General features: G+C 34.8%; 1 pseudogene; it reads left to right on the top strand.

The window, feature by feature from the left end:
* Positions 1-539: 539 nt before the first annotated feature.
* The window catches only part of LOC109676296 (nucleoprotein TPR-like), a 67074-nt pseudogene continuing 40033 nt past the window's right edge, over positions 540-27580 (top strand).

The following is a 27580-nucleotide window of genomic DNA, read 5'->3' as shown; positions in this document are numbered from 1 at the left end:
AAATAAAAGTTAAAGCCACCATGAGATACTACCCCTGCTCCCCGAATCATTATGTGGCTACTATCAAGGAGATAGGCATTGATAATTGGTGGCAAGGATATCAAGGAAAGGGAATTCTGGTACACTGTTGATTAAAATCTAAATTTGTGTAACCATTGATGGAAAATAATATGGAAGTTCATAAAAACAGAACTACCATATGACTCAACAATCCGTTTTCTGGGTACAGTATTCAAAAGGGATGAAATCACTTTGCAAAGAGAACTGCACTCTACACGCTCATGTTCACTGATGCTCTTTTCAAATTAGCCACAACATCAAAACAATGTTGTTTGACAAATGCATAAAGAAAATTGTGTGTGTGTGTGTGTGCGTGTGTGCATGTGTGGTGTGTGGGGGCGTGTGTGCCTGTGCATGTGGTTTGTGTGCATGTCCGTGTGTGTGTGCACGTGTATGTGTGCATGCACTCATGTGTGCGAGTGTGAGAGTGTGGGTGCTTGTGAGTGCGCATGTGAGCATGCGTGTGTGCACATGCGTGCATGCGTGTGTCTCTGAGCGTACGTCTGTGCGTGCGTGTGTGCAGGTGAGTGCATGTGTGTGTGTGTGCATGCGTGTGTGTGTGTGAATGTGTGTGAATGTTTGTGTGTGCGTTCGTGTGTGCGTGCTTGCATGTGTGTGGTGTGTGTGGTGTTTGTGTGTGTGTGCATGCATTGTGCGTGTGTGTGCGTGTGAATGTGTGTGCATGAGTGCGTGCATCTGTGCTTGCGTGAGTGCGTGTTTGTGTGCATGTGTGTTGTGTGTGTGGTGTGTGTAGTGTTTGTGTGTGTGCATAAGTGCATGTGTGTGCATGAGTTGTATTTGTGTTTGCCTGTGTGTGCATGTGAATGTGTGTGTGCGTGAGTGCGTGCATCAATGTAGGCATTTGCATGCATCTGTGTGTGTGAGTGCATGTGCACGTGCGTAAATGCATGTTTGTGTGTGTGTGTAAGTGTGTGTGCGTGTGAGAGCGTACGCATGCGAGCATGTGCATGTGCGTGTGTTTGTGCGTTCGTGTGTGTGCATGTGTGTGCATGTGTGCATGTGTAAGTGTGTGTGTGCGTGTGTGGTGTGTGTGTATGTGGTGTGTGCATGTTTGCATGTGTGTAGTGTGTGTGGTGTTTGTGCGTGAGTGCATGTGTGTGCATGCATTGTATGCGTGTGTGTGCATGTGAATGTGTATGCATGAGTGCGTGCGACTGTGCTTGCGTGAGTGCGTGTTTGCGCATGTGTATGTTATGTGTGTGTGTGATGTGTGTGGTGTTTGTGTGTGCATGAGTGCGTGCATCTGTGCATGCGTCTGCATGCATCTGTGTGTGTAAGTGCATGTGTAAATGCATGTTTGTGTGTGTGCATGCATGTGAGAGTATGCATGTGCATGCGTGTGAGTGTGTACGTGTGCAAGCATGAGCATGTGTTTGTGTGTTCGTGTGTGTGTGCATGTATGTGTGTCTGAGCGTGCACCTGCAATCACGTGTGTACGTGAGTGTGTGTGCGTGTGTGCATGCGCATTAGTGTGTGTGCATGCGTGTGTGTAAGTGTGAGTGTGCATGTGTGTGCATGGTTTGTGTGGTGTTTGTGCGTGTGTTCCGTGTGGTGTGTGTGCTTGTGTGTGGTGTGTGCATGTTTGCGTGTGTGAATGTGCGTGTGTGGTGTTTGTGCGTGAATGCGTGTGTGTGTGCATTGTGTGCATGTGTGTAGGTGGTGTGTGTGTGTTCGCGTGTGTGTGTCTGTGTGTGTGGCGTGTGTGTTTGCGTTTGTGTGGTGTGCATGTGTGAGTGCATGTTTGTGCGTGTGTGTGCCTGAGTGGGTGTGCATGATCTTGTGTGTGTATGTGTGTGTGTTCGTGTGTGTGCACGCATGTGGTGTGTGTTGTGTGCATGTGCGTGTTTGTGTGTGTGTGGTGTTTTTGGTGTATGTGCGTGTTTGTGTGTGCATGTGTGTGTTGTGCACGTGTGTATGTGTGCGCATGAGTGTGTGCGCGTGTGAGCATGTGCGTGCATGCGTACATGTGTGTGTGTGGTGTGTGTGCATGTTTGTGTGTGCGTGTGTAGTGTGCATGTATGTGTGTGTGGTGTGCATGCATGTGTGTGTGTTTGTGTGCGTGTGTTACAATGTAATACTCAGTTTCTGAAAAAATCTTGCATAATCCTCAGCGTGGAAGGCCCTAGAGAATATTACACTGAGTGAAAACAGCCACAGACAAAGGAAAATATTACACAATTCTACCTACAGGTGAAATTTCTAAAACAATTGAAATAAGACAGCTGAAATGTGCAGAGATATAGAATAAAACTGGTTGGTGGTACACAGGATGTAGGTTAAAGGGGATAAGTAGAAAATGTAGGATGATATCTGAAGATTAAGCATACGTGAGGATAACAGTTATTAAAAGTTGCATTGTGCTGAGATTTTTGTGAAATAGGTTATAAAAATGATTGAGAAGATTTATTAGTTTGCTTAACTATCATATGTGTGTGTATCCCATATTATTTTGTCCACCTCAAATATACACAATAAAACATTAAGAGTTCTGAGCATAAAAGTATTTTAAAGACTTACAATGGGAATGAATGATAAACTCAACCCAATAGAAATTTAAAATCCAAATAAACCACTAAGAAGTGTTTGCATCCTTAATAGTTGACTACTTTCAAATTATAAAGAAGTCATTCAGGGAGAAATAGCCAAAGGAAATGTGCTGTATAAATTACCAATAGTAATATGAAATGTTTCTCTATTTGTAACAGAAAATTGCAGATTAAAACAACAGCAAGTTCATTATTTTTTGCCTGCCTCCCCATGTTAGCACTGATCCCACCCCCACACACCTTCTCTTTTCCCCTTCTATTTAAATAATCAGCTTTTTAAAAAGTGGATTGAGATTGGTACTTTAAATAGAAAAACTTAGCCACTGTTTTACTGCAAGGCAATTTGAGAAAATAGCTTTAAGAAATTCCATTTCTATGGCTCTTTCTTGAGAAACAATTTGAACTAAAGTACAAGTGCAAATGCAGTGGTAGTTCTTTCTTTAAGAGAATTTTGTGTATTATTTTATTTATTTTTTTTGGTAGTACTGGGGTTTGAACACAGTGCCTACCACTTGAGTCATGCCCAAACCCTTTTTGCTGTAGTTATTTTTCACCTAGGGTCTTACAGGTTTGCCAGGTGCCAGCCTCAGTCCACAATCCACCTACCTCTGCCTCCCACATAGCTGAGATTTACATTGTGTACCACCGCACCTGGCTTGTTCTTTGAGGAGGGTCTACCTAACTTTTTTGCCCAGGGTGGCCTTGAACCAAAGTTCTCCTATCTCCAAGTAGATGGAATTACTGGCATGAGTCAACACTGCAGTGATTTTTTTTCTCAGAACTACTTTATGAAGGCAAACAAATTAGAAGTACATTAAATACCATCTAAAAGCTTGTTTAAACTGGGCACTGGTGTCTCATGTCTCTAATCCTAGCTACTCAGGAGGCAGAGATTAGGAGAATCACGGTTTGAAGCCAGCCCAGGCAAATTCTTTGCAAGACCCTATTTTGAGAAAAACCCTTCACAAAAATGGGCTGGTGAAGTGGCTCAACATGTAGGCCCTGAGTTCAAACCCCAGTACTGCCTCCCTCCCCAAAAGAAAGTAAAAAGCATGTTTGAATAATTAGGACACTTCCACGTGTTAAAAAGTGACATGAGGAAAGTATGAGCCTAGGAAAAATGTTTTAAAATAAAAAATAAGAACACAAGGGGGGATTATGAATATTTTTGAAAAACTTTTTGACATAAGATGTAAGGGAAAGAATACAGTTTAAATTACAGCTGATAAAAGGTTAGATCAAAAAGAATTAACCTAGAAGGTAACACACACGCACAGGAAATTAATGTGAGTCAACTCCCTGTTTGGCTATCCTTATCCCAACTAGCAAAAACACTTGTTCCTTCCTATTATTGCTTATATTCTGTCTTCAACAAAATTAGAGATAAGGGCAAAACAGTTTCTGCTGGATATTGAGGGGGTGGGGAGGAGAGAGAGGGGGTGGTGTGGGTAGTAAGGGAGGAGGTGGGGGCAGGAGGGAGAAATGACCCAAGCCTTGTATTCACATATGAATAATAAAACAATAAAAATAAAAAATAAATAAAAATAAATAAATTGCAGCTGATATTAACTGAAGTGACAATTCCATGTTCAAGTTCCTATATTGATTGCTCAACTTTATTTCTCATTTGTATGACTGAGATAATTGACAAGAACAAGGGAAGAATCAGAAGCTGACAAAAGAGACTCAGAACGAATGAGAGATTGTCTCAAGAACTTGAGTGTTCAACAGGTATGAAGAAATGTATTAGCCTTTAACTACAAAGTTTCTTTGCTGGCTACTAGAAGTTAACCCCCAGACTATTTTTGTATTTTTTTTTTTGGTTTATTTATACTTTTATTCATATGTGCATACATTGTTTGGGCCATTTCTCCAGTCTATTTCTAATGCTAATCTTTCTTTGTTATGTTGTGCCAATGTAGTCGGATGAGAAACCAAGCGACACTCAGAGGAGTGGAGTACTCAGATTTTATTTTTTATGCCAGCGGGCTCAGACGTGTACCTGTGTCTGAGCACTGAACTAAGGATTCACAGGATATTTAAAAGGCAGTGCAGGGCATCAGGTTACAAGGAATGTACTCTCCCATCAATTAGGGGCTAGTAGTGGATTAGAGACCCAAGGTTTAGATAAGAACAGCAGGGGAGTCCTGCTTTGGAAAGTTTATTTACAAGTGGAGACAGAGAAATGTGGGAATGAGTGTTTATCTCTGCATGGTGCCCTTTACCTCCATCCTGAACTTTTTGCATGGCTCTAATGGGCAATTCCTCATGTTTTACAGCTCTGTCTGAGGTTACAGCTTTTAATTGACAGCTTACCATGTTTTACGACCCAATTTCAAGGCTATCTTCCTCTTCAGTTATATCTCAGTGTAGAAGAGTTTAGGGTAATAATCCTGCTGTTTCCCCTTTTCTAAACTATTATCAAAGGTTTGAAGAAGTATCTAGAAAGTGCAGAAATGAAAAGCATCTCAAAGTAATAGTAATATGACCATGATTTACAAGCAGAAATCTTTACTAAAATGCTATTTATTAAAGCCCCAGCTCCTGTTCTTCATTTTATGCAGTTATTGTTGTTATCAATAAGCATTGAATGTTAGAACCTAAAAGGAAAACCCATATTTAAAAATAGATGGAAGAGAATATAAGATATGTAAACATAGAAAAACCAGGATATAAAATATAGCCACTGTACTTAAGCAAATATGACTCCTACGAGTATTATGTTCCCTTTGGTAAAGGAATTATTTTCATGGAAACCTGAATGCTAAGGAATAAAAAAAATTAAAAATATGCACTCTGATTATTTTGAGTTAGCCATTGCTTTGTAATTTAAGTAATTATTTGTCAAATTTAGCTTTTGGTGTGTAGCTTGAAAATTAAGGTTAATGTTGAACATTTACCCTAAATAATGTACTTAAAATAGGTGGTACAGTTAATACATCGGGTTAGATGTACAAATTTTGGTTCTTTGTAATCTTTTGGTTAAAATAATATTTCTAATTATGACAGAAACCATAGGGGAATTGAAAACTGCTAACTTTGTATTAAAAGTTTGTATTTCTAGAGGTTTTTTTGATGTTTAGTGCTCTGAGTGTTAACTACTCATTTTCTTTCGAATTCTCATTTGACCTCTGTTAGAGGATGTTAAACTTCTAAATGAAAACTTAAGGAAAGCACTGCAACAAAAACTTCTGTTAACGTTGGATGAACTTCAAAGCTTCTGATGTTTCTGGAAAGGCAAGTAATAAGTAATTTCTAATGCAGAAAGAACTCTTTTTGTTTAAAATTCATCTAGATTAAAATTTAAATGTAAAGGAATTAAACATTCGAACAATTTGAAGTCTCTTATTTGAAATTTGTTGTGGTTCTTTATGTTTTCTGCAAGCTAAGAATCTATGTAAATATTTCTGTTCTAAAATAAAATTCTGCATGTTCCCTCAGCCATAAATGAAAGTCTTTTGAGTAACTATATGTAAATGTTATTTTCTCGAATTTCTTTAGTATGAGAAAAACGCTTGGAACAAGAAAAGGAATGGCTACATGGTCAGAATACATGGCTGAATACAGAGTTAAAAACCAAACCAGATGAACTTTTGTCTCTTGGAAGAGAAAAAGACAATGAGATTCTAGAGCTTATGTGTAATCTTGAAAACAAAAAAGAAGAGGTAAGGTAGTATATCTTTCTTCATGTTGGATACAACTTACATTCTTATGTCAAATTATTAAACATGTATTTAGTGGTGTGCATAATTAGTCATATTCTTAGACTATTGGCCAAGTGTGGAGAAAATAACTCATTAATATTTGGTCTAGAAAAATGACTAATTGGATTTAAAGGATTTATAGTATTTTTTAATGACTCTTGATAGCTAATGTTTTATCTTATTTTCTAATGATACATGTTTAAGAAGTGGTCCTAAGTTTTTGTGAATCAAATCCAAACATGTTCCATGAGCTGTGATTTTTTTTTCATTTTTTAAAGTAATGTACACATTTTGTAAATCACCTTTGTAAACTCACCCTTTGTGAGTGGGATAGGCTATTTTGCTTTTGATTGGTGCTATAAACCTTCTGTCAAATTAATTTCAGTTAATATAATATTTTCCCCTCCCCTATTTGTTCCTAGGTTTCTAGACTGGAGAAACAGATGAATGGTTTAGAAGCATCAAATGAACATCTTCAAAAGCATGTAGAGGACCTTTTGGCCAAACTAAAAGAGGTATAGCTGACCACTTTTAACTGTTTTACAAAAATATCAAAGCATTTAGGAAACTGTTACTTTAAAAAGTGATGTCATTTTTTTGTTGGTGTTGATTTTGTTTTTTGAAGCACAGTCTTACTACTGTGCTGGCGTATAACCTGCTTTGTACCCCAGGCTGGCCACAAACTTAAAACCTACCGCTCTCAGCCTCCTGAATGTTGGGGTTACAGGCTGATGTCATGTTATAATCTGTAGCAGCATAAAACAACCAGAATACTTCCAAGTGTGCATAGGCTAAAGAGAATCAGAAATCGCAATATATGTTATATATAAAATATTGTCTAAAATTGAGTGTAGGTTAATTTTAATATAATAAAATCTCAATATTATCCTTAGAGTAATACATTTTAGTAATAAAAATTTAATTTTGGTGTTTACATCTTTTATCTCTTACTTTACAAAATAGATTTTTCTTTTTTCTGTTTTTTTTTTTTTTTTTTTGTCTGTACTGGGGTTTAAACTCAGGGCTTCACACTCAGGGCCTAATGTGAAGCCCACTAGACAGGCACTCAGCCACTTGTATCAGCCCTGTTTTGTATTGGGATTTTTCAAGATAGGGTCTCATGAACTATTTGCTTCAGGCTAGCTTTGAACCGTGATCCTCCCGATCACTGCTTCCTGAGTAGCTAGGATTATAGGAGTGAGCCATCAGCATCTGAAAGATTTTTCATTTTAACATTTCATAAGCATTCTAAATTTAGTTCAAACTAAATTTACTAGTATTTGCTAGTGCTCTAGATTTGCTAGTATGTACTGTAGGTTTGCAATAATTGGGATATTTTCTTTTTAGGCCAAAGAACAGCAGGCCAGTATGGAAGAAAAATTCCATAATGAATTAAATGCTCACATAAAACTCTATTCTATCAAGGTAAATATTCCACCACACACGTTAATATCCTAGTATTGGATGACTGGATGGTGGGTAACTTTTTATGATTAACTTTTAGAGTGCTGCTGCTGACTCAGAGGCAAAGAGCAGTGAACTAACCCAGGCAGTGCATGAACTACATAAACTTCTGAAAGAAGCTGGAGAAGGTAAGAGGCTTTAGTTATGGATAGGTGGTGCATTTTTCTTTGCATTTACATAGATTTTTTTATTTAGAAGACAGTATTAGGGACAGAATTTAGTATAGAAGAAAGATCCTTGGATTAAGAAACTTAGAATTACATTTTAAAGCAAATGGTATATTGAAAAAAATAGATGCCAGGTTTCTTTCCCCTTTTATAACCATTTGTGTACTGTCTTACTGCATAAGTTAGCCTCCCTTTTTAAGTTCAAGTAGCATACGGTAGAGTTTTTTGTTGCCTTAAATTCTTGCTTTTTTAAAATGGAAGATATTCACAGTTAGATGTCCCTAAGTATCTGCAGGAGCCCAAAGAATATCAAAATTCGAACATGCTCAAGTCCCTTATATAAAACAGCATAGTACTTACGTAAAACCTACATATATCCTCTCATATACTTCAAATCATCTTTAGATGATTTACAAAAGCAAATACAGTCTAAATAGTTGTTATGCTATATGATGTAGGGAATAATGGTAAAGATAATCTGTAGATGATCAATAGAGATAGAATTTTTTCTGAGTACTGTTGATCTGGCTGATTGAACCACAACATGGAATATAAGGAAATGGATGGCCAATAGTCTTTTGCACTCACTTCTTATATTCTAGATTCAAGATCAAAATTGAAACCAAAGGTATTCCTAGAGCCACTTTTCTATCATTTGAATTCCCTTGTTTTCCTGTGGATAAGAGATATCAAAGGAGTAACAAACTCACTAAGCCAAGACATTTCAGGGATTATAAGTAGAACAAAGGCTTTCAGTAAATAATAACCATTGGGTGTAAATCTCTAGAATTTCATGTGTGCAGAGGGGGGAAATGACTGTTCTGTTACAGTTTCTGAAATGCAAGGTTGTAATTACATGTTTGGATATTCTGCTTCTTAAAATGTTTTTAGCTAACAAAGCAAGATCATCTTTTGGAGGTGGAGGAATCTAAAGATCAAATGGAAAAAGAAATGCTTAAGAAAATCGGGAAACTGTAAAAGAAATCAGAGAACACAAATGACCTGCTTTCTGCAACAAAACATAAAGGTATGACTAGTAGGTGTTCGTTAATTCCTTGAAATACTAGAACTTGTCTATATAGTGTTCCTCTTTCATGGTGTGATACAGAAAATTAAATTAAGTAATATCATTTGAATTTATTTTTATTTTACAATTAATGCCATATCTGTATCTTTACTGAACCATAGTATGTAAGTACCATTTGATCACACATAATTGTGTGTCAGCTCCCAAGACAGTGTTAACTGTAATTATTGTGTGCTTTTTAGAATTAGGTCTTATGACATGAGTTTGTGTTGCAATACCTTAAATTATTTTCATAAGAATATGTAGTATACAGTTCAGGTCACTTATCCTTTACTTGTCGCTGACAATTTTTCAGTGGCTTTTAACTTTGCAATTAAAAAAAAATGCTAAATTTATGTATGTTGTCCCAGGGGCTGTACTGTCTGAGGAGGAGCTTGCAGCCATGTCTCCACTGTGGCAGCCATAGCTAAGATAGTGAAACCTGGCGTGAAATTAAGTGAGGTAACAATGGCATTAAATCTTATTAAATTACCTTTTTCTTCATAGAAAATGTTCAGATCTCTCTGAAACCTAATTCTTCCCCCCCTCAAAAAACCTTCTTTTAGATCATCTGAAGATTAGTGGAAGAAAGTCTTTTCTTTAGTTCCTAGTTCTGGGAGTCATATAGCAAACTTTTCCTTTTCATGTAAGTGCTGAGGAATATATTTTTGTGAAACCAGAGACACTAAAAACTTCTGTTGTTATACTTCAATTTGAAACGCCCCTGCTTCTACTTCTAGCTGTATAATGCTTATATGGAAACTCGGGATCAGTTGCTCTTGGAAAAACTAGAGAACAAAAGAATTAAGAAGTATCTAGATGAAATAGTGAAAGAAGTTGAAACAAAAGCACTGATTTTTGAAATTCCAGTGTGAAGAGTATGAACGTGCACAGAAGGCTGTGGCAAGTTTCTCTGTTAAGCTTGAACAAGCCGTGAAGGTTGGTTCCATTCCTCAATTTTTGCTTTGGGAGAGGAAAAACAAATGAAAAAGAAGGCTAAATATCTTTTTCAGTTATGTGACAGTTACACTTTTTGAAGCTTTACATCACACTAAAACACCCCAATCATAAACTGTTGTGCTTTTATTCAGCACAATTATGAGAGCCTTTCATATTCTGTAAGGCATTTGATAATGTTTTCTTCATGATTTTCTTGTGGAGGATAATTGCCAAATATCTTTGCACTACTCTTCAAGTTAAAATAATAATCCCTTTGTAATCAAACTTTCCTAAATTTACCATAATCCTTCTTTCTCAGATGGTTGTGATAGCCTCTCTAGAAACGATAATATTTTTTGATCATAGGTCAGAATTATTTTGATGCCATCTCACAACTTGTCATACCTTAATATACATTACTGCGTTACTGTTCCTTTGCATTATTAAAAATATCAAGGAAGTTAATCAAAATTCTTTACTTGAAGATTAAACTGTAAATGTTTTAATCTTAGGGTTCAATTATTAATATGAGGGAAGTTTCTGCAATTTATTAAAGAAGTTTAATTGAGGACATTAATATAAATTAATATATATCTGCTATTCTAAACTGATACACTCAGATTTTTAAGTTTCTTTCTGTTAAGGATGAGGATTTTGCCTGGAGTTTATTATTGAGCAGGGTGGGTAGTGAGGTAGAAAGACTTAAGAATTAAAATAGCAGCTGTTTATTACAGAAAAAAACCTATTTATGTTCCTTCTTTCTTAATGTACAATGTAGTTACAGAAATTCTTTTAGCATTTTTTCAAAACTGCTAGAGAATTTAAAGATAATTTCTGTATCATTTTTATCACTGAATTTTCTGTCCATAACCTATATCATGTATCCTCTAGTCTAAATCCTATAATGTTCATTTATAAGGTTTTAATGTTTCTGTTACCAAATTGTTTCGACTTCATCATCTCAATTAGTGCTGTTTTGGACTTAATAGAGTTACATCATTTCTAATTTCATGGATGCCTGTCTACTTCATTTTGTCACATACTTGTTCCTTCTGAAACTGGTTTATGCTTAACTTTAAGGAAGTATGCTCAGAGGTACTTGAAACACCAGGATAAATAGGAATCATAGCTTGAATAGTAGTTAATACAGTAGTATTTGAAAATAATGCATTAAGAAGCAGAATTTCCATCAATATGAAATAAAACTAAGATTCCAAAGCTGTCCAATTTTGATGCTTTTACCAAAATTATTCCCCTAAACTTCTAATGATACTGTGCTGTGAAGCACTGCATTTATCTTCGTTTTTAGTAGCCTTGTGATTTGTAGCTTGCCGCTTTTTTAGAATTACTGATACACTTTTTAGTAAATCAAGTCTTCTTTGTATCTTGCCCAATATATTTTACTTTGGGCATTTATTTCAAAATGACCGATATATGAAAGGTTATCCCTGCAATGCAGCCCTGTGTGTTCGTTCTAGTCACAGAGGCTTCAAGAGCATTTTTGTGATATTTTGGCAATAGACTACAAATTTGATACAGTTTGTAAGATTATAGTTGACAATTAATTTGATGAGGAAGTAGAAAATTCCCTATCATTTTTGTACAGTGACAAGCATTTTAATAATAAGCATTATTTACCATATTAAGAAATGTCTTCATATCTTTCAGTATTTCTTATTTGGTTGCTACTTTTTTTGTAGAATGTTTCGTTTATAAGTTTATGGCTACAGTACTTGAGCACTATATATTTTTGTTATTCGTATACATGCTTTATTTGTATAAATCATAGAAGGAAGTACAGAATTTTCAATTGAGTTTGCATTTTAAAGGAGATTCAGTGATTGCAGGAAGACACTGATAAAGCCAATGAACATCTATCCATACTTGAGAAAATCAAAGAGTGGAAATACAAATAAAAGATCTTTCAGAACAGGTTAGAATATTTTGTTTCTTTTCCAGATCTTTTTAATATTGGGTGCTGAGTAATGTGTAAGTCTGTTTGAAGATAGCTTAAGTAGAATAACCACATAGGAAATTCTAATCAGTTAGGAGCACCACTCTAGCAAAGTTATATCCTAGGCATTGTTTTTCACAGCCCTTCTCTTTTTTTCCACGTGTTTGATAAATTTTCAAATTGTAGATACTGTTTGCAATAAGGGCAGAAGCAATTCAGAGATAAATAGTTTTTCTTCAGCTTTTATTCCCTATTGTTTTATGTCTCAGAATGTATGCTAGCAGACTGGTGTGTATTCCTTCATATCTTTCTTAAATATGTACACACATGAGCATGTGTAAACATATGTAAAATTTGTTTTTACTGAAATAAAATCACACTATGGTTTTGGTTTGGGCTATTTTTTTTCAGACAGGGTCTTGATTGACCTACAAGCTCACTATGTAGTCAAGACTCAGGTTGAACTCTACCCTCCTGTCTCAGCCTATCACATACTGACACGACAGGCAGGCACCACCATGTCTGGCCTGTTTTTTTTTATTGTTTTTAAGAAACATAGTCTCAAGCTAGACTTGGTGGCACATGCCTGTGATCTCAGTTATGCTGGAGATGGAGATGGGAAAATTACAGTATGAGGCCAGTGCCGGCAAAAGTTAGTAAGGCCAGTGGTGCAGGTCTATAATCCTAGCTGCACTGGAGGTGAGGGGAGGATTGCAGTCCCGGACAAAAGTGTTAAGACAATATCAAAAAGTAAACTAAAAAGTGAAAAGAGCAGGAGACATAGATCAAAGTGGTACAGCATTTGCTTAGCAAGCACAAAGCCTGAGTTCAGATCCTAGTACTGCAAAAAAAAGAGAGAGAGGTCTTTGCTTCCGACTTCTTTGTTGGACCATTGATTCCCAAAATAATCCAAAATGTCTCTGACTAGGAGCCTGCACTAGGGTTTGTGGTTGGACCTGTGACCCCTAGACATTTAAATATTCAAATTGAAGTATGCTGTGCATTGGAGGACTGCCATGTGATGGATGACCCCAAAATAACGCTGTTCTCAAAAGTCTCTCTGTCCTCAACTGTGAACCCAATACCACACACTAGTTTTGCTTGCTGTTGATACAACTAGAATCATGAAGTATGCTTTGTTTTGGAAAAAAGAAAAAGAGAGCCATACACATTGTTGCCAATGTTGTAGGATGGCCCTGAGCTCTTTGGCTCAAGGCCTTCTCCTTCCTAGTCCACTGAGTAGTTAGGACTGTAGACGCCTAACCACCGTGGCCATCTGCTGTGTTTTGATTTTATTTTGTTGTTTTTTAATGAACAAGTCAGTAGATGTAGTTCTATCTCATTCATGTTTTACTCTGATTTTGTTTGTTTATACACAACACACATCTACTAAAAGTATCATGTGAATTGCCTTATATGTGTGCTTTTTATTTAAAAATCTGTTGTCCATTCTCTTCCCTCTGCTCCACCATATAATATATATATATATATATATATATATATAAACACAGATACACAAACACACGATAGATGTGCATCTTTGTGTGGTCTCTATGCTACTGAATCTTGTTTTAGATCAGTAGAGCCATATATTTGGAATTACAGTTCACTACTTTTTAATAAATAACAGCTTTTACTCTATTATACTTAAAATAATTTTATTCCATTAAAATTTTCTTTACTTAGATTTTAATATCTCAGATGATAAGAGATAATAATGCTTTGTTTTTAAAGATAATATAAGTTAGGCTAACTTGAAGGTTTTATAAGTAATATTTTCATTTGAAATTTTTCTTCCAACATTCCCAGAATCATATAATTATATAATAATATTATTATATAATAGTAAAATTTTGTTTTTATTTATTTATTTATTTTTTTTATAAGGAAAAATTTATTTTGGCTCATAGTTTTGGAGGTTCCAGCCCATGGTCAGTTGGCCCCATTACTTTTTGTTCCTGTGGTCAGGCAGTATGGGGTAAGTGAGGAGAAAGGTAAAGCAAAGCCATTTACCTCATGGCCAGGACACAAAAAAGAGAAAAAGAGGAAGGAAGGGACTTGAGGTACAACTATCCCCTTCATGGTCACGCATCAATGTCTTAAAATCTCCCACTAGGCCCCATCTATTCAACTTTTTTCCACCTCCCTATAGTGCCAACCTGGGGGTCAAAGACTTGGGTCTTTGGGGAACATTTCAGGTCCAAACAATAGCAGGCATCATTATCATACCAAGTCAATAGTTTACATTCCGGTTCACTCCTGTGTTGTACATTCTATGGGTTTTGATGAATGAGTCCAACATTATAATATCATACAGAGTTGTTTCACTGCCCTAAAAATCCTCTGTGCTCCACCTCTTCATTCATCCTCCATGTTAACTCCTAGCCACCACTGATTGGTTTACTGCCTACATAGTTTTGCCTTTAGCAGAATGTCACATACAGGCGGTCTTCAACTTAGGATGGTTCGACTTAACAAGTTTCCAACTTTACAAAGGTGCAAAAGGGATCTGCGTGCAGTAGAAACCTAAAATTTTGTTTTTAGATTAGAGTGCTTTTGATGGAACTTGAAGAAGCCAGAGGTAACCATATAATTCATGATGAGGAAGTGAGCTCTGCTGACATAAGCAGCTCATCTGAAGTAATATCACAGCATCTAGTACCTTACAGAAATATTGAAGAGGTACAGCAGCAAAATCAGCATCTCTTGCTTGCTCTTACAGTACTGGGAGAAACCAGAGAACAAGAAGAGCAAGACATATAAATGCAATCAATCATGTTTTGAAGACTGGATAATATCAAAAGGAGAATTTTCAGACCTTACATAACCTAGCTGTTCAAGTTAACATACTGTCATTTTAAATTTTGTAATAAAACTTTTTAATGTGAAAAAAAAAAAAAAAAAAAGAAGAGCAAGAAACAACTTCATCTAAATAAGCAGTTCACTACTTCACTTTGTTCAGCAAACACTGAAACTTCTTTTTTTTGGTGTTGCTGTTGGTGGCACAGCAGTTTAAACTCAGAGCCTCACATTTGCAAAGCAGGAGCCCTGCCACTTGAGCCATTCCACCAAAAACTTCTTAATATGCCTCTAATAGTGCTGGACACTGGGGATATCCAGCATATAGTTGGAGGTCCTAGCCTGAATTATAGGAAACAAGCCAGATTTCATGGAGAAAATTTGAAGAATTACTCAAGTTGATCAAAGAGTTTTTTTCAAAAGGTAATATCTGATGCTCTAGAGGAGGAGAAATGGCTATAAAAGCATGAAAATGAGTATAAGCTGTGTAAAACTGGTTTAATTTTTACAAACAGATTTTTCAGATGGTGTTGATGAGTACAGTTCATGAGTATTATATAGTGAGGATTTTTAAAAGGTGATTCTTAAAATAGCAGAAAGGGACAAAAAGGATAAAAGAAATGAAAATAGTATGCTTGGAAGTATATGAAGGCACTTCGTAATTTATGGAAGAAATTAAATTTTCTTTTCCAAAGAAAACTCTTAATTCAAGCCTATGAAATAGAGTGATTTCTTGTCCTGCAGAATCTCAGAGCTTCAGCTTAAACTTGAAAGCTCCCTTACTGAGCTGGAACAACTACATGAGTCACAATGGCATCAAATGCAGCTTGCTGATTCCATCTTTCCTCAGCGTTGATATATACCGTATCTTGTCACAAACAACAGGGTTTGATATTACACTACAAGGTAAGTTTTTATGTTATTTTAATGGAGTATTTTGAAATGTTAAATTAAGGAATAGATTTTGTGACCTAAGCAATAGGCACTCTTAGTATGGTAGCCTCAAATTTGACTACTATGTACAATTGATTATATAACATGTCATCAGTTCTAAGACATTCTTTTATGTATTACTAAGAAGAAATATTGAGTATTGTTGACACCTCTACATTTTATAATCAATGAATTACAATACTTATTTTGGTTATATTTAAAAAAACATTAAATCTGTAAGTAATAAATTTCCTTTAATAAAATAAAAACACTATTAATATGTTGTTTAATAGATTTCTTATTTCAGGACTCCTGTATTCTTATGTTTTCATTTAAATAAGATTAGCTTCATGAATTGGTAATATGTTTACAGGTAAACATAAAATGAAGCTGACTTATGAAAGTCAACAAAACATTTCATCAGTCTTTCTCCTTATTTTTGAAGCTTCAAGCTTGGATGATATTTCTTTTATGTGTACTCCAAAACAATCAAGTACATCAAAGACTGTTTCCATTCCTGCTACAGTGCCTGTTATTGAATCAACAGAGGCTGTACAAGCTAAAGCTGCCCTTAGACAGGTAAAGATCATGCTTTTTTAAGATCATAGATTATCTAGTGTTGGGTTTTAGAGAACGTTGTGTCGTCTTCAAATGATCATCAATATTTAGTTACAGGAAAATTTTGAGAACTACAAAAAAGAAAAGACAGATGAAAAAATACAAAATGAGCAGCTTGAGAAGCTTCAGGAGCAAGTCACAGATTTGTGGTCACAAAACACAAAAATTTCTACCCAGCTAGATTTTGTTTCTAAATGGTAAATGTTCTTTTATTCCAAAATTAGTAAAATCAAAATGTTATATTCCAGTGTTCAGATCGGTCAAGTTCAAGGGTTAATTTGCAGTAGTGTTGCTTTTTTGTGGTCTGTGTTCTAGGATGATGAATTGTTGTGGTTAATGTTTAATATTGGTTAATGATGATGGTGAGCAGTGCTAAGGAGTTAAATTCATAAGTTGAAGTTCATGTGAAGAATGTTGCTTGTTTCCCTTCCTGAATGAAAGACATGATGTTGTTTCTATAGGTTTCTGATAAGTGCACCAGAGGATGAGAGAAATGGGAGCAAATCTTATTCAGCCTCTTCTATTGGAGATAGAAGAGAAGTGAGTGCTGGATAGATAGTCCTTGGAAAATTGACTTTCTTGATCACCTACAAAGGAATAGGAGCATATTTCATTTTATAACTGTTAATAGGTTTATTGAATGCTTGTTTAGCAGGTTAGGGCAAAATTTATTTATACATAGTCTATGATAAAACTGTATCTTTGTAATGACAATAAGCAGGGAGTCATTTCCATACATCTAATAGTTTAGTACCTCAAATCAAAGCATCTTTTTTTTTTAAAGGTTGATCCCTCGGCCAGCCATTTTCTAAACTTTGAACCATACAAGAAAAGAAGATGAAGGATTAAAGAGGAAAGGGGGATTGTTAGAAATCCATCACTAGGCATACAGGAATATCCTAAATTGCACATTGCATCATGGTGGGTGTCTGATGTATCAACATTACATTGACCTTTTTCTTCTTTTTGGCAGCCCTGGAGTTTGAACTCAGGGCCTCAAGCTCACAAGGCAGGCACTCCACCACTTGGGCCACTCTACCAGCCCTATATTGGCATTTTTAATATGACTTTTTTCCATGAAAAAGATTAAAAAGTTATTCAGCATGGAATGCTATGTTTATTTAGAATTTTAATTTAATTGCTAATTATAGTTTGGAAAAAAAGAATAAAGATTCCACAAGCCAACTTGTTTTATTGTCTAAAATAAAGCTATTGTGAAATTCTTCAAGAACCTAAGCAAGAATACAGTATTTCAGTTGCTTATAGAATTAGTTTTCTTCCATACCAGTTATGAAATGCTGCAAGATAATGTTGAAGGATATCATTGAGAAATAATATCCCTACAAGAGAGAAATCAGAAAATCACTGCAACAACTCAAAAGCAGGAACAGATCATCAATACAATGACTCAAGACCTGAGAGGAGCAAATGAAAAGCTAGCTGTTGCAGAAGTGAGACAAGTACACCTCAGTGGGCTTGATTATAAGTTGCCCTTGATATTTCTTTAGTGTTGCTTTGATTTTACTGACTAAAAAGACTTAAATGAGATGTTTTTGGGTTACAAGTTCTTATTGCATTATTTACAAATAGCCAATAGTGCCTTAATATGGTTATAATTTCTATTAAGATTGAGGAGAGAATAGTGTTTGCTTTTTATTTTTTTGTTGAACTAAGATTTCATTACCAGTCTTCCATCTCAAAAGAAATTTAGAAACAAGTGATTATTTATAGCAAAGACTCATTTTTATCCATTTTGACTCATTTGTAATAAAAGACAATGATTTGTATTTCTGAATTTTAACCTGATTATAAATACATCTGAAATTTACAATACTTCCAAGTAAATACTAAACTTGCATACAATAAAAAATTCTTTCTCACCTTATTTTTGATCATTACTTGTAAAGCAGGTATGTTTCTCCCCCATCTTACTTGTGAGAAACATATTCAAGAGCCAATAAGCAATCTGCCTATTTTTGGCGGTCATGAGACACAGGCTGATTAGGACTTAATCCCAGTTCTAGTTCTGTTGGCTGTATTCTGTCATTTTTATGCAGCTCCCATGCCATGTTGGGAGGTAAGCCACAACACTTGAAACCCAATACAGTGAGTTTTATGTTGGAGAATTAATATGATTCATCACATATGAATATTTGAGACTACTGAGTTTCCAAGTACTCTTCCAGACCCTCAGCCTTAGAGTGTATTCTTTATGAGAAGGCGAAAAAGCAAAACAAAAAAATCCTCTAAATAGGTCAGTCATCACATGTAATTATGTTATTTTTGGCACAATGTTTTCTAACATTTTTACTTTTGCTTGTATCCCTCTCAAGGTAAGAGCAGATAATTTGATGAAGGAAAAAGAAATGCTTAAATTGTCAGAAGTTCGTCTTTCTCAGCAAAGGGAATCTTTGTTAGGTGAACAAAGGTGACAAAACTTGCTGCTGACTAATCTGCAAATGATTCAGGTAATCAAGTAAAAAGCAAATGTAGAGGAAAAGTTAAAATAATTTCCTCCTTAGAAAAATATATCTGTTATTTTTGTTACCCCTTATAGTCATGGAATTTGAGGGCTTACTAAAATGTATTTAAATAAAACTTTGAGAGAGAATTGATCAAAACCTTGCAGTTGGCATATTTGATCCTCAAGTTTAATACTGGGTTCTGTGCAGCATAACTTTACAAGATTAACATTTTGGTTTTGTTTTTCCCTAGAACTTCAGGAAATATGAATGACTGTTGTAATATACTTCTTTTTCTCTCCCCATGTTTAGTAGATGCTTTAAAATGAAAAATGCAAAAATACTTTCTTGGCAAATAGTCTAGGTCCTAACTTCTTCATGTATTGCATGTTTTGCAATTCTATAATTCTCTTTAGTCTTTAATTTTTCTTTGCATTGCCTTTTTTTTCCTAAACTTTTAAGCATTAAACAAAAATCTTTATTTTATCTTAGGGAATACTAGAGAGATCTGAAACAGAAGCTAAACAAAGGCTTAGTAGCCAGATAGAAAAACTGGAACATGAGATATCTCATCTAAAGAAGAAGTTGGAGAGTGAAGTGGAACAAAGGCATATACACTGACTAGAAATTTAGATGTGAGTCTATTGGGTTTTAAATTTCTAAACTTTATGTTTCATAATTAATCTTGTGTGTGGACACATTGCGATCCAAGTTGAAATGTGATTTTTCAAAAACTTCTTATAGACTAAGCTTTTCTTGTCTTCTTGGGCTTCATAATTCTGATTGTGAGTTTTCCCTGCCTAGGTGCTCAATATTTCTGTATTTTAATTCTCTTGAACTTTGTCCTGGAAGTTGGTAAAGTTAATTTAAAATAGTTTGAGTCTTTTGAGTTTTGCTTTTTTGATGTGGGCCCAGAGCAGTGCTTCATTTAGAACTATTATTCCCCATTACCGAGGCAGGACATTCCTAAGTACTAAGTTGTCCAGTGAATTTGTCTTTTTCTCTGTCTGACTGCCAAGCACAAGGTGGTGTTGCTGGCTTTCTGTGGTTAGGTACTCTTCATGGTAACTCTTTTGGATGATTCTATCATGACTATAAGTATGTAAACACACACATGTCTGATACATGTATGTAATGGATATATAACTATAATTATCCAGAAATCCTTTTTTGTTGCTTTCATATGATAAACCATTCTTTTCCATGCATTTAGATGTTAACTTTAGATTTGTGGATTTTGCTTGTTTTTGCTTTTAGGGGTGCTAGGGATTGAACCCTGGGCCTTCTGTGGAAGGCATGCACTATACCACTGAGCTATACCCCTAACCCCTAGACTAAATGAGTTATTTAGTGTTTTAGAGTAAATGTGTAAATAATAAATCAAGACTCTAATTATTTCTTTAAATATCTACCTCAGCTTAGTGGAAATATGTCATGTTCCTTTCTTATATATCACTTGCTTAGTTTTTATAGCAGATTTCAAATATTTGAATTTTTTTTGGATGAAGTAACATATAACAAATAATTTTCATCCTGGTGTTCAGCATAGAATTGAAATATATTTTATATTTAAGTAATTTTATATTTGAACCTTAATTCTAAGTTATATACTCTGATGGTAGTTACCTCTAATACCATTTAAAATGTTAATTTACAGTGTCATTTTTAATAAAGGTATTGTGTCTCTTAGGTCAGCCTACTGACAAAGAAGATGTGGATGATCTTCTGAGTCAGCTAAAGCAGGCTGAAGAGCAGGTAAATGACTTGAAGGAGAGACTCAAAACAACTACTAGCAATGTGGAACAGTATTGAGCAATGGTTACTAGCTTAGAGGAATCCTTGAACAAAGAAAAACAGGTATGTATGACCCTGAAATTCACACATGTATTTACTGTCTTTTTTAAATTTGGAACTTGCTAAGTCTAAGGCACTCTGGTGTGCATTTGACTGGCATCATTCCCCTTACTACCTGAAAGTTCTTGAGTCTAATAAGCCATATAAAAGAAAAACCACAAAATTCATAAATCAAGGGAGGAAGAGAGTGATTACTGTGGGAATATAACAAGTCAAATGTTGAGAAAAATTAGGTATTAGGAGAGTTATTTGTCTGCTCGGTACACATGGCTTCACAAAAGGGATGGTAGTTTTGAGTGAAAGTATCAAACATCATAGAAAGGTATTCCATGTAGTAGGAGGCCTCAACCAAGGTAGAAAAGATTCAGATGATGACAGTGCAGCTAGTGTGCTGAAATTATGAAGTCAACTACTGAGGGATACAATTAGTTGAGAAGTAGATATGAAAGGTTTAGAACATCATGTTATATATATTGTATTTTGTTGTCTTATTCAGAACCTCTGATTTTCTTTAACATGTCAAAATTAGAAATTTTTTTCTTTACAAAGGGTAAAGTGGTAGATTGGAGGATACAAAATTCATTTTGGAGACTCTTACAGTACATTAGGGCCACAATTTATTTCCGTACTGTGGCTTGAACTCAGGGACTCTTGCTTGTTAGACAAGTGATTTACCACTTGAGCCATGCCCCAGTCCTTTTTGCTTTTTATTTTATTTTATTTTTGATAGGTGCCTTTGGTTATTATGCTTAGGCTGGCCTGGACCACAATCCCCTTGTTTACACTTTCTGCATATCTAGGATGATAGACGCGCACCACCACACCCAGCTTTTATTGGTTGAGATGCAGTCTCGCAGTTTTTATCTGGGCTGGCCTCAAACTGTCACCCTCCAGTTCTCTGCCTCCTGAGCAGCTGGTATTATAACATGAGCCACTGCACCCAGCTTAGGACCACAATTTTAAAAGATCCTTTTGTGGTTGGCATTAGTGACATCAGTGTGTGAGGAAAATACCTTTCAGTAGTACACAGACAGATTTGGCAAGTGGATATGAGGAGATAGTGAGAGACGAGAAATTGAAAATTTCATCACAAAGGAAAAAAATGACCAATAGGCAAGTTGAGAGGTACTTTAGGCTTAAAGATTTACATGGTATTTTTTCTAATCACCTTTTTATTACTTCTTTTCATATAAGGCAACCATTAATTTTAGTAATTAATTGGTGAAAGCTTATATCATTTGTTAAAAATAATTTCAAATGTTTATAAGTTTTGTTTCTTACTGTTTGTAATATGGTGAAGATTACGGAGGAAGTACATAAGAATATTAAAGTTTGTTTAATAGAATCAGCTGAATTTCAGGCACAATTGGAAAAGAAGTTGGTGGAGGTTGAGGAGGAAAAGCAAGAACTTCAGGATGACAAGAGAAAAGCCACAGAGAGCCTGGAACAGCAGATAAGTCATTAAGCATAATAATCTTTTTTTGTCTGTGGATTGAATTTATTTAACTAGCTATTCGTTACCATTTAGTTCATCTCAATAGAAATTGACTGCTAGCCAGCAATTTTAATTTTAAGATTTGCTCTATTCTGTACATCTCTGTGTTTCCCTTTGAAAATTTCAGACCACTTTGTAAAATTAGGTAGTAGAACTGCTTTTTGTAGAAGTCTGTCTCAGATTTTACTTCTGCAAACATTAGGAGGGAGTAAACATAGACTTGTAAAACTTGAGTAGTAGATCATGTCAGGGTATAACTATATGAAGTCTGTCAGCAGTCCTTACATCTGTTGTCCTAATTTCCTCAGTACTTTCCAAGTTTGTAGTTAACTCTGGTATTAATCTTGTCCTCCCTATTTAGTTATCTGAGTTGAAGAAAACACTTTGTAGTGTTCAAAGTGAAGTACAAGAAGCTCTTCAGAGAGCAAGTACAGCTTTAAGTAACGAACAGCAAGCTAGATGTGACTGTCAGGAGCAAATAAGTATTGTTCTCAGAGTCATCTCCTGAGAAATAAGCTTTGAGCCTATAAAATGGTTCTTGGAGTATATGAATGCGTTTGAGGTGCATTATAAAAATACAAGATTATTTCTATATTAAACTTTGATTAAGTTAAAAATAAAGATGAAAGCTTGAAAGTGCATTCTCCATTAATAAGACAATACTTACAAATGGGAAGAAATATAAAAACAGGACTAAAAAGACTAAAAGTATACTTGCTGTCATTTATAAACTTTGTTATACTGTTGTTCACTAGATGTAGTTATAAAATGATGTAGACAACATAGTTAAGATATTTAAAAAAAAAAAACCACAAGGACCACTGAAAAATATTTGTAAATGCATTGCTGAGCTTGTGCAGACTTCTATGCACCTCACTTTATAAAACTTTATAAAGGCCAAAACCTATATTTTTAGTGCATAGATGTACATGCAGACACAATAAAGCTCTTTATAATATTTTTCTGATGAAAGAATAATAAAACCCAATTTAGTGTGAGATTTTTTTAAATGATAGATTGGAAAAGGAGTAAATGTATGGATATTGGGAAAGCTCTCATTTTTACTTTAGATGGTATGTAATAGCTATTCACTTCATTATTGGTCTTTGTTGCTTAAATATATGTATCATGTATGTATAGATACATTTTTTGACATATATGTATCTATATGTATATTTATATATATATATATGTATGTCAATAATACTTTCAAAATGGAACACAGAGAACAAAGACCTTAAAAGTAAATTAGACCAAAATGAATTATCCTTAGAAAAACATTTGCATAATATATTTACAATAACATTGTAAATTAAAAAATCAAGTAATGTGCAGATTGAATATCACTAGCCCTTTTTGAGCATTGGTGCTCAAAATGTTTCAGATTTTGGAGCATTACAGATTTCAGGTTCTCAGATGAGAAGTGTTCAACGGATAAGATGTATGCAAATATTCCAAAAATACAAAAACTCAGCCTGGGCCTGAGTGAGACCCTGCCGCAAAATAAGGAAAAACTAAAAGCTTTATATATCATTTTAAAGGTGTATATTTCTGAAACCACTATCTTCTAGTACTTACTGATAAAACATTATGTGAAAATACTGAGTAAAGTGAATGATTTTTTGTCACCTTAAAAATTGCCTTTTTGAAATGTTATATTGTTAGCTTTTTAAACTTTAGATAAAATCTTAACATAAATACTCTTATAGATTTAAATGACCAGAAAAAGAAATTGCTGAAACTAGATTTGAAGTGGCTCAGGTTGAGAGTCTGCCTTACCGACAAAGGGTTAAGCTTTTAGAAAGAGAGCTTCAGGAACTGCAGGACAGCCTAAATGCTGAGAGGGAGAAGATCCAGGTATGTATACTAAGCTTACAGAAAGTAGTTCTTAAGTCAGAAGAGCTCATTTATATTTCTACCATTTACTGTAACATAAAGTTTAATTTGAAATAAGCATACTTTTAAACTTAGAAATTCATTAGAGATATGTTAAATATTGCTATAGTGCTGTGGTTGAATAAGCCTTTGTACCAAGACTATCTAATTTCAAATTTTAGCTTCACACCATTAGCAGTATGGTTTTGTGCATTAACTTCCTTGCTGTCGATTTCTTAACTTATTAGAGTTGTGATTTTATATATACCCTGATACTCATTCTAGGATTTACTGATAGATTGAAACTACTGCAGAATATTTTTTTCCTATCAAAGCAGAAAAAAAGTAGTCAAAACTAACAACCAAAGAAAGGAAAAGGTGTTGTAGTGAAGTGTGTGATTATAACAAAAGCTTGACTTCTTAACCCCCACTAGCATCCAAAAGCTTACTGTTGAGTTACCTCTTCTGACCAGATACAGTAGTATACCCCTCAACTAGAAGGAAGGAAATCAAGACCTTAAAACATTTACCTTCTTTTAAGTGGTAAGTTATCAACTTTAATAATAGGGGAAAACTACTGAACAGGGGGAAATGAGCAGTCATTTCATGAAGTGTATGTTTTCAGCAGAAGTTGAAAGTTGGAGAGTTTTATCATGTTGAAAAATAGTCCAAATTCAAGTGTTATCTCACCATGGAAATAATAGATTCTATGATTCATGGAGTTAACTATTGGAAAAAAATGAACAGAATCATAGCTTATCTAACAAAGATTGTATGTTGTCTCAGCCTCTTCTTTCTTTGTTACTCCTTTTGGCTCTAGAAAGACAAATACTAGAAAAAGCCCCAGCCTGTAAATAAATTCAGAGGGGAAACCAACTGTTACATAAACATAGTAGGAAGAAACAAGCAGTAACACATTACATCAGAAGTGACATAAACGTGATCAATGTAGCATGGCAACCATGAAATATGCTGTAGCTTTTAAAGTAATAGGGAAAAAAGTAACAGTTTGAGTAAAAGATAATTATGCCCACTGAGAAGATAAAAGTTCAAACTGTTCAAAACCAAGGTGATTAAACAGAATCAAATGATGAGGGGTTCGTATTAAATTGAGTGCAGCAAGAAAAAAAATGTAGAAAGATAAAATAGATTGGATTGATGTTTTTACCTAATGTTAATACTGTTTGTTTGTTGGTGGGATTTATAGTCTTTCTACTTTTATCTTTGTAATTTCTCACATTTATTTACACTGGTGCAGTAAACATGTCACAGGAAATAAGCATGTTAACTTTCAAAACCTTCAGTTAAAGTTGAAATTTGATGTCAAATGTTGGAAAGCAAATAATCAGGTAAATTAAATTAAAGCATTCACAAATATGGAAGCATGCTGATTTGAGATAATAGGGTAAAACTTAAAACTTAAGGTGTGAAAATATTTGGCAAACTAGTGGAAATTGTAGCTTATTTATAAGTGGTAGTCCAATATATTACATCTTTATATGTGACAAGTTAAATTTGTAGTTCAGTTTTTTAAAGATTTCAGGTATATTTTGTAAAGTGGTTAATTTAGTTCCCATAATTCCAAAGATTTAGGCTTTCACTTCATTAAAATACTTTTATATGTGAAAAATAGGCATTTATATAGCTTATTGAAGCACTTTAAGAAACTGCTCACTGGAGCCTTTTGAAGGGGAGTGAAACTACATGCAGCATAGTGTAACTAGGAACTCCAGTGCACAGTTCAAACAGAAGGCTGTCGGTGAGCCTTACACACAGCAGTTATATGACTTGTGAGATTTTCTTAACCTCTCTGAGCCATAATAGTCCCCATTTGTAAAATGAGGATATAACCATTGTGTGACAGAAGTGAAATAAAAATGTAATGCAGTTTCCTTGGCACCTAAAAAATGCTCTAGAATGGTAACCATTAACAAATATTTAAAAATAGGATTTTGGAATTTTATAGTTCTTTTATTACACAATCTGGAAGATCAAGAAGGGAGAATGCTAGATATAGTTCTGTTACATTGTGTGGCCTTTCCTGGTTAGTGGAATCACTTGCATTTAGGATGGCTTAGTGTGTTTGTTTAGGGTTGTAAAGCATTATACATTTTTTTCCCTTGCCAATGTCACTTTAATGACATTAGTAAAAGCTTGTAAGTTTTTAGATTCCATGGCTCCCTTTATTTGTCCTCATTGTAAATACTCTGAAGTGTTCCTTTACAACTATGGAAAATGATGAACAAGAAATGACATTTGATTGTTTTTCTTCCATTTTGGCTAGATTTTGCTAAACTGAAGCTTTGAAATTAATATTTGATACTTCCGTACTCAATTATTTTGCATGCAAAGCACCTTGTATAAACATAATTAGATATTCTGCCATTTTATTAAACTACACTTGTTTTAGACTAAAAACACAAAGCATGTGTTTCTGCTATTCTAGCATCTAGCAAATCAACAAAAAAATCCACATACAAAAGAATATCGGAAGCTCTTTTCTGAAAAGGACGTTCATACTAAGTGTATTAAACAGTTGACTAAAGACATTGGGAGACTTAAAGCTGAAATTGCAAGGTATATGAAAAAAGCCTTAAATCATATGTAATACATGAAATCTTAAAGAAGGTTCTTTAACTCTGCAAGTGCTTCCTGGTTTGAAGAAGAATATAAAGTGCTAGAGCCCTTGCATGTGGCTTTTTCTCTATTCTCTGTGGGGCAAGCAGGCAGAGATTTAATATTATGCTTTCATATATGAATTAATTCTCCACATTTTCTTATTTAAACTATAGTGTATAAGTCTAAGACTAAATTTATTTCCTAAAATAAAGTCACCTTTTGTAGTAGGTTTTTCTTTTTAATTTTAGGTTAGTCTATATTTGTGAATCTATAAACAAAGGTTTTAAATTTTTTTAATGAACTTGGAGTGAAATATAGTTCCCCTAAACATAAAAAATTAAGTATTAAAGTTTTTGGCATGCCTCTTATAACTATGTTCTCCCTTCCCAACCTTTTTTTTTTTGCATGGTACTAGGGATTGAATTCAGGGCCTCCTTCCTGCTGTTTTTTCTTTTGTTTTGTTTTACCAATTGAGCCACACCCTCAATCCTTTTGTTATTAGTTTGTTTTTCAGATATTGTTTCTCACTAACTTTTCCTGCATTCCCTGAGCCATGATCTTCCTACTTCCACCTCCTAACTAGGGTTATAGTTGTGTACCACCACTCCTGGTTATGGCTTCCTTTTGTGTAATGCTTTATAGCTTATAAATTTTTGGCATATATTCTCCTTATAATAGTAGTCTGGTATGCTCAGAAGGAAGTATTTTTTTTTCTTTCTTTTTTTGATCGTATTGGAGGTTGAACTTAGCCTCATACTTGCTAAGCAGGCACTCTACCTCTTGAGCTTGCTCCCAGGCCTTTTTGCTTTGGTATCTTAGAGATAGGGTCTCATTTTATATCTGGGCTGGCTTGGACCTCAGTCCTCCTATTTGTGCTTCCCTGCATAGCTGGGAATGACAGGCATGTACCCCACACCCAGCTGTTGGTTGAGATGGGGTTTTGTGTACTTTTTGCCCCAAGCTAATTTCAAACTTTGATCCTCCCCATCTCAGTCTCCAAAGTT

Source organism: Castor canadensis, chromosome 11 (assembly GCF_047511655.1).
Source record: "Castor canadensis chromosome 11, mCasCan1.hap1v2, whole genome shotgun sequence".
Lineage (NCBI taxonomy): Eukaryota > Metazoa > Chordata > Mammalia > Rodentia > Castoridae > Castor > Castor canadensis.
The sequence above is the reverse complement of the archived record's forward strand: the minus strand, read 5'-3'. Positions and strand labels throughout refer to the sequence as shown.